Genomic DNA, 9,415 nt, shown 5'->3' on the forward strand with positions numbered 1-9,415 from the left:
TTCTGATCTATGCATTTAGTAGTATCATGCCATGCCTTTGTTTGCCATGAGAAGTTCCTGTAACATGTGGTTTGAAAGCTCTAAACATTGCAACCTGATGTTATTTTCTGCAAAGTCTGAACTGTTATTATTTGCAATCTTGCCATGTGTGTTTGAGCATGTTCTAGTGATTTGTGGAGATAGATCAGTGTTCATGTTTTGTTATGCTTTACCTGTACATCATGTCCATGCCTTTTGTTTTCAATTTGTGGTCCTGTAGCATGTTGTTTTGATGCTTGCAATATGCCTAGTTGCTGTTTTGGACAGCTTGTTCCTATAACTTGTTTCATGTGTGTGTGTTGAACCGTTGCTCCGTTTTGAGTGTGCTCTATATAAAACTTGATTGTTTTTGCTTGTAGTTTCATATTATCATGTTGCATCCATGTTTTGAGGTTTTTGATTGATGTTTGTATGCATTTTGCATCAATGCCATGTTTAAGTTGTTTTGCTCATATCTTCTAGGCCGTAGCTCCGAACTAAATGAACTTTATATGTAACTTGTCTAGAATCTCGTGTAGATCATCTTGGTGCATCTTAACTTGCTGTTTAACAACTTGAACATAAGGTTTATTCAGATCTGGACTAACTTCGAATTTTGCTTATGAGGACTTACCGGAATTGTTATATGTTGTTCCCGGCCTCATTTAAACTTGCCTTGATGTGTTGCTCTTGTTTGCATCATCTTTTGCCATGAGTAGCCTCATCTAGATTTTTCATGCATCATGCTTGTTGTGCATCATGTCATGTTCATGTGTGGTGTGTTTACCTTGTTATGTGCTTCTTCTCGATAGTTCCCGTTTCGTTGCGATCGTGAGGATTCGTTCATCTACGCTTGGTTCGGCTTCATCCGCTCATCTTCTTCATGGACTCTTTCTTCTTCCTTGCGGGATTTCAGGCAAGATGACCGCTACTCTGGATCTCACTACTATCATTGCTATGCTAGTTGCTTCGTTCTATCGCTATGCTGCGCTACCTATCACATGTTTATCAAGCCATCCCAAATTGCCATGAACCTCTAACCTTTGACACCTTTCCTATGCAAACCGTTGCTTGGCTATGTTACCGCTTTTTGCTCAGCCCCTCTTATAGCGTTGTTAGTTGCAGGTGAAGTTGAAGATTGCTCCATGATGGACAGGTTTATGTTGGGATATCACAATATCTCTTATATTATTAATGCATCTATATATTTGGTAAAGGGTGGAAGACTCGGCCTTATGCCTTGTGTTTTGTTCCAGTCTTGCCGCCCTAGTTTCCGTCATACCGGTGTTATGTTCCCGGATTTTGCGTTCCTTACGTGGTCGGGTGATTTATGGGACCCCCTTGACAGTTCGCTTTGAATAAAACTCCTCCAGCAAGGCCCAACCTTGGTTTTACCATTTGCATCACCACCACCTATGCCCTTCCCTTGGGTCGGCCAACCCAAGGGTCCTCTTTATTTTAGCCCCCCCGGGCCAGTGCTTGTCTAAGTGTTGGTCCGAACTGAGCTGCCTGCGGGGCCACCTCGGGGCAACTTGAGGGTTGGTTTTACTCGTAGCTAGTCTCATCCGGTGTTGCCCTGAGAACGAGATATTGCAGCTCCTATCGGGATTGTCGGCGCATCGGGCGGCTTTGCTGGTCTTGTTTTACCATTGTCGAAATGTCTTGTAAACCGGGATTCCGAGTCTGATCTGGTCTTCCTGGGAGAAGGTATATCCTTCGTTGATCGCGAGAGCTTATCATGGGCTAAGTTGGGACACCCCTGCAGGGTATAATCTTTCGAAAGTCGTGCCTACGGTTATAGGCAGATGGGAATTTGTTAATGTCCGGTTGTAGATAACTTGACACATGATTTGAATTAAAACGCATCAACCGTGTGTGTAGCCATGATGGTCTCTTTTCGGCGGAGTCCGGGAAGTGAACACGGTTTTGGGTTATGTTTGATGTAAGTAGGAGTTCAGGATTACTTCTTGATCATTGCTAGCTTCACGACCATTCCTTTTGCTCTCTTCTCGCTCTTATTTGCGTATGTTAGCCACCATATATGCTTAGTCGCTGCTGCAACCTCACCACTTTACCCCTTCCTTCCCCTTTAAGCTTTGGTAGTCTTGACCCATGGTAATGGGATTGCTGAGTCCTCGTGGCTCACAAATTACTACAACAACAGTTGCAGGTTCAGGTTTATGCGATGATCTTGACGCGAGAGCGATGTTTGCTTGTTTTGGAGATCTTCTTCTGCTTCTTCTTCGATCAGGGGATAGGTTCCAGGTCGGCAGCCTGGGCTAGGAGGGTGGATGTCGTTTGAGTTTCTATTTGTGTTTCATCCGTAGTCGGATGATGCTCTTATGTATTGTGATGTTGTATTCGTGTGGCATTGTATGCCTCTTGTATGTATCCCCATCTATTATGTAATGTTGATGTAATGATATCCACCTTGCAAAAGCGTTTCAATATGCGGGTCTATCCTTGGTGGGACCTTCGAGTTCCTTTTGGATAGGGTCGCATATTGGGCGTGCCACCTATCCTCAAATAGAATCATTAAAGAAGCAAACATATGCAAACAATGCAAACATAATAGCAATCTGCCAAAACAGTACAGTCTGTAAAGAATTCAAGATTCATCATACTTCCCTAACTCCAAAAATTATTATAAACACTGTATAAAATTTATCAGAGATTATTTTGAAAAAAGTCTCAACAATTTATCTTATTCCGACTTCTCTAGGGAATTTTTGCAACATCAATAAACTTTCTGTTTTGAAACAGCAACATGTATACTTGAAAAATAAGCATGGTAAAGGCTGTCCTTGACATTTTTATTGAAAATAAAGATGCAAAACATTGTTCTAAATAACATAAAGAAAATCCTAACAAAATAAATTGATGCTAACACATATCATGTGGTGAATAAAAATATAGCTCCAAGTAAAGTTACCGATGAACGAAGACGAAAGAGGGGATGCCATCCGGGGCATCCCCAAGCTTAGGCTCTTGGTTGTCCTTGAATATTAGCTTGGGGTGCCTTAGGAATCCCCAATCTTAGGCTCTTGCCACTCCTTATTCCATAGTCCATCGAATCTTTACCCAAAACTTGAAAACTTCACAACACAAAACTTAACAGAAAACTCGTAAGCTCCGTTAGTATAAGAAAATAAAACCACCACTTAGGTACTGTTGTGAACTCATTATAAATTCATATTAGTATAATACCTACTATATTCCAACTTCTCTATGGTTCATACCCTCTGATACTACTCATAGATTCATCAAAATAAGCAAACAACACAATGAAAAGAGAATCTGTCGAAAACAGAACAGTCCATAGCAATCTGTATCAAACGCATACTTCTGTAACTCCAATAATTCTGAAATAAATTGTTGGACTTGAGGAATTTGTCTAGTAATCTTATTCGAAAAGAATCAACTTGAAATCACTCTTCTGTAAAAAAATGACAGCTAATCTCGTGAGTGCAAAGTTTCTGTTTTTTACAGCAAGATCGCATTAACTTTCACCCAAGTCTTCCCAAAGGTTCTACTTGGCACAAACACTAATTAATACACAAAGACACATCTAACCCGAGGCTAGATGAATTATTTATTACTAAACAGGAGAAAAATCAAAGAACAAAAATAAAATTGGGTTGCCTCCCAACAAGTGCTATTGTTTAACGCCCCTAGCTAGGAATGACAATTTCAATGATGCTCACATAAAAGATAATAATTGAAACATAAAGAGAGCATCATGAAGAATATGACTAGCATATTTAAGTATAACCCACTTCCAATGCTTAGGGATTTTGTGAGCAAACAACTTATGGGAACAATAATCAACTAGCATAGGAAGGCAAAACAAGCATAACTTCAAAACTTTAAGCACATAGAGAGGAAACTTGATATTATTGCAATTCCTACAAGCATATATTCCTCCCTCATAATAATTTTCAGTAGCATCATGAATTAATTCAACAATATAACTATCACATAAAGCATTCTTTTCATGATCTACAAGCATAGAAATTTTATTACTCTCCACATAAGCAAAATTCTTCTTATTCAGAATAGTGGGAGTATCATAAGAGAATCGACTACTATAAATTGTTGATTAACTCACAAAGCATAGAAGATGTACCGAGAAGGCTCAAGTGATACCACGGTATGGTAAGCATTGTCCATTACACTTTGTGTACTAACCCATGGTCTATGTGAGAGTCCTATATGGGGTTAGGTATGTTTCATGGGTTTGCTTAAAGAGGAAGATCTGATACAACCCATGGAGGATAACATCAAGTGGTGACCGTCATCAAGACTGTAGTGTGCAAGTTAAAGTGGAGCATCACGAAGATATCATGCTGAAGGAAATATGCCCTAGAGGCAATAATAAAGTTATTATTTATTTCCTTATTTCATGATAAATGTTTATTCTTCATGCTAGAATTGTATTAACCAGAAACTTAGTACATGTGTGAATACATAGACAAAACATAGTGTCCCTAGTATGCCTCTACTAGACTAGTTTATTAATCGAAGATGGTTATGTTTCCAAACCATAGAGATGTGTTGTCATTTTATGAACGGGATCACATCATTAGGAGAATGATGTGATGGATATGACCCATCCGTTAGCTTAGCATTATGATCGTTACAGTTTCGTTGCTACTGCTTTCTTCATGACTTATACATGTTCCTCAGACTATGAGATTATGCAACTCCCAAATACCGGAGGAACACCTTGTGTGCTATCAAACATCACAACGTAAATGGGTGATTATAAATATGCTCTACAGGTGTCTCCGAAGGTGTTTGTTGGGTTGGCATAAATCAAGATTAGGATTTGTCACTCCGTGTTTTGGAGAGGTATCTCTAGGCCCTCTCGGTAATGCTCATCACTATAAGCCTTGCGAGCAATGTGACTAATGAGTTAGTTGCGGGATGAAGTATTATGGAACGAGGAAAGAGACTTGCCGGTAACGAGATTGAACTAGGTATTATGATACCGATGATCGAATCTCGGACAAGTAACATTCCGATGACAAAGAGAATAACGTATGTTGTTATGCGGTTTGACTAATAAAGATCTTCGTAGAATATGTAGGAGCCAATATGAGCATCTAGGTTCCGCTATTGGTTATTGACTGGAGATATGTCTCGGTCATGTCTACATAGTTCTCGAACCCGTAGGGTCCGCATGCTTAACATTCGATGATGATATGTATTATGAGTTATGTGTTTTTTTGATGACTGAAGTTTGTTTGGAGTCTTGGATGAGATCACGGACGTGATGAGGAGTCTCAAAATGGTCGAGACATAAAGATTGATATATTGGACGGCTATATTCGGACACCAGAAGTGTTCTGGAAAGTTTCGGGTAAAACTGGAGTGCCGGAGGGGTTACCGGAACCCCCCGGAGAACTAATGGGCCACCATGGGCCTTAGTGGGGAGAGAGGAGGGAGGGCAAGGCAGGCCTCACGCCCCCTGGGAAAGGGGGGGGGGGGGTGCCCCCCTTTCCTACTCCCTCTCCCTCTCCTTCCTTCCCCCTGTCTCCCTCTTGGTGGAATCCTACTAGGACTAGTAGTCCTAGTAGGACTCCCCTCTTGGGGCACGCCCTAGGGGCCGGCGGCCTCCCCCTTGCTCCTTTATATATGGGTGAAGGGGGCACCCTATAACAAACAAGTTTCTCTCCCAACCGTGTGCGGTGCCCCCCTCCATAGTTACACACCTCGATCATACCATCGTAGTGCTTAGGCGAAGCCCTGCGCCGGTAGAATCATCATCACCGTCGCCCCGCCGTCGTGTTGACGGAACTCACCCTCGTCCTCAACTAGATCAAGAGCATGAGGGACGTCATCGAGCTGAACGTGTGCTGAACGCGGAGGTGCCGTACGTTCGGTACTTGGATCGGTTGGATCACGAAGACGTTTGAGTACATCAAACGCGTTATTAAACCGCTTCCCTTTTCAGTCTACGAGGGTACGTGGACACACTCTCCCCTGTTGTTGCTATTCATCTCCTAGATAGATCTTGCATGATCATAGGATTTTTTTAAAATTACCGCGTTCCCCAACAATGGTATCAGAGCCAGGTCTATGGGTAGATGTTATATGCACGAGTAGAACACAAGTGAGTTGTGGGCGATAATAGTCATACTGCTTACCACCAATGTCTTACTTTGATTCGGCAGTATTGTTGGATGAAGCGGCCCAGACTGACATTACATGACCGTGTTCATGAGACTGGTTCTACCGACGTGCTTTTGCACATAGGTGGCTGGCGGGTGTCTGTTTCTCCAACTTTAGTTGAATCGAGTTTGACTACAACCGGTCCTTGTTGAAGGTTAAAACAACACACTTGAAGAAAAAGCGTTGTGGTTTTGATGCATAGATAAGAACGGTTCTTGCTAGAAGCCCGTAGCAGCCACATAAAACTTGCAACAACAAAGTAGAGGACGTCTAACTTGTTTTTGTAGGGCTTTCTGTGATGTGATATGGTCAAGGCATGATGTGATATAAATTTTAGTATGAGATGATCATGTTTTGTAACAAAGTTATCGGTAACTGGCAGGAGCCATATGGATGTCACTTTATTGTATGTAATGCAATCACCATGTAATTGTTTTTACTTTATCACTAAGTGGTAGCGATAGTCGTAGAAGCAATAGTTGGCGAGACAACAACGATGCTATGATGGAGATCCAGGTGTCGCGCCGATGACGATGGAGATCATGACGATGCTTCGGTGATGGAGATCATGAGCACAAGATGATGATGGCCATATCATGTCACATATTTTGATTGCATGTGATGTTTATCTTTTATGCATCTTATTTTGATTAGTACGGCGGTAGCATTATAAGATGATCCCTTACTAAATTTCAAGGTATAAGTGTTCTTCCTGAGTATGCACCATTGCTACAGTTCATCGTGCCGAGACACCACGTGATGATCAGGTGTGATAAGCTCTACATTCACATACAACGGGTGCAAGCCAGTTTTGCACACGGAATACTCGGGTTAAACTTGACGAGCCTAGCATATGCAGATATGGCCTCGGAACACTGAGACCGAAAGGTCGAACATGAATCATATAGTAGATATGATCAACATAATGATGTTCACCATTGAAAGCTACTCCATCTCACGTGATGATCGGACATGGTTTAGTTGAATTGGATCACGTGATCATTTAGATGACTAGAGGGATGTCTATCTAAGTGGGAGTTCTTAAGTAATATGATTAATTGAACTTTAATTTATAATGAACTTAGTCCTGATGTTATTTTGCATGTCTATGTTATTGTAGATCAATGGCCCGTGCTACCATTCCTTTGAGTTTTAATGCGTTCCTAGAGAAAGCTAAGTTGAAAGATGATGGCAGTCCGTAACTTGAGGATTATCCTCATTGCTGCACAGAAGAATTACATCCTGGAAGCACCGTTGGGTGCTAGGCCTGCTATAGATGCTACTGACGACGTTAAGAACGTCTGGCAGAGCAAAGCTGATGACTACTCGATGGTTCATTGTGCCATGCTTTACGTCCTAGAATCGGGACTTCAAAGACATTTTGAACGTCATGGAGCATATGAGATGTTCCAAGAGTTGAAGTTAATATTTCAAGCAAATGCCCGAGTTGAGAGATATATGAAGTCTCCAACAAGTTCTACAGCTGCAAAATGGAGGAGAATAGTTCTGTCAGTGAACACATACTCAGAATGTCTAGGTACCATAACCACTTGACTCAGCTGGGAGTTAATCTTCCTGATGATAGTGTCATTGACAGAGTTCTTCAATCACTGCTACCAAGCTATAAAGGCTTCATGATGAACTATAATATGCAAGGGATGAACAAGACTATTCCCGAGCTCTTCGCGATGCTAAAAGCTACGGAGGTAGAAATCAAGAAGGAGCATCAAGTTTTTATGGTTAATAAGACCACTAGTTTCAAGAAAAAGGGCAAAGGGAAGAAGGGGAACTTCAAGAAGAACGGCAAGAAAGTTGCTGCTCAAGAGAAGAAACCCAAGTATGTACCTAAGCCTGAAACGAAGTGCTTCTACTGCAAAGGGACTGGTCACTAGAAGCGGAACTGCCCCAAGTATTTGGCGGATAAGAAGGATGGTAAAGCGAAAGGTATATTTGATATACATGTTATTGATGTGTACCTTACTAATGCTCGTAGTAGCGCCTGGGTATTTGATACTGGTTCTGTTGCTCATATTTGCAACTCGAAACAGGGGCTACGGAAACAGGGGCTACGGATTAAACGAAGATTGGCTAAGGACGAGGTAATGATGCGTGTGGGAAATGGTTCCAAGGTCGATGTGATCACCGTCGGCACGCTGCCTCTACATCTACCTTCGGGATTAGTTTTAGACCTGAATAATTCTTATTTGGTGCCAGCGTTGAGCATGAACATTATATCTGGATCTTGTTTGATGCGAGACGGTTATTCATTTAAATCAGAGAATAATGGTTGTTCTATTTATATGAGTAATATCTTTTATGGTCATGCACCCTTGTTGAATGGTCTATTTTTGTTGAATCTCGATCGTGATGATACACATGTTCATAATATTGAAGCCAAAAGATGCAAAGTTGATAATGGTAGTGCAACTTATTTGTGGCACTGCCGTTTGGGTCATATCGGTGTAAAGAGCATGAAGAAACTCCATGCTGATGGACTTTTGGAATCACTTGATTATGAATCACTTGGTGCTTGCGAACCGTGCCTCATGGGCAAGATGACTAAAACTCCGTTCTCCGGAACAACGGAATGAGCTACTGACTTATTGGAAATAATACATACTGATGTATGCGGTCCAATGAGTGTTGAGGATCGTAGCGGGTATCGTTATTTTCTTACCTTCATAGATGATTTGAGCAGATATGGTTATATCTACTTAATGAAACATAAGTCTGAAACATTTGAAAAGTTCAAAGAATTTCAGAGTGAAGTGGAAAAACATCGTAACAAGGAAATAAAGTTTCTATGATCTGATAGTGGAGGTGAATATTTGATTTACGAGTTTGGTATTCATTTGAAACAATGTGGAATAGTTTCACAACTTATGCCACTTGGAACACCACAGCGAAATGGTGTGTCCAAACGTCGTAACCGTACTTTATTGGATATGGTGCGATCTATGATGTCTCTTACTAATTTACCGCTATCGTTTCGGGGTTATGCTTTAGAGACGACTGCATTCACTTTAAATAGGGCACCATCAAAATCCATTGAGACGATGCCTTATGAACTGTGGTTTGGCAAGAAACCAAAGTTGTCATTTCTTAAAGTTTGGGGCTGCAATGCTTATGTGAAAAAGCTTCAACCTGATAAGCTCGAAACCAAATCGGAGAAGTGCGTCTTCATAGGATGCCCAAATGAAACTGTTGGGTACACCTTCTATCA

Source organism: Triticum aestivum, chromosome 2B (assembly GCF_018294505.1).
Source record: "Triticum aestivum cultivar Chinese Spring chromosome 2B, IWGSC CS RefSeq v2.1, whole genome shotgun sequence".
Lineage (NCBI taxonomy): Eukaryota > Viridiplantae > Streptophyta > Magnoliopsida > Poales > Poaceae > Triticum > Triticum aestivum.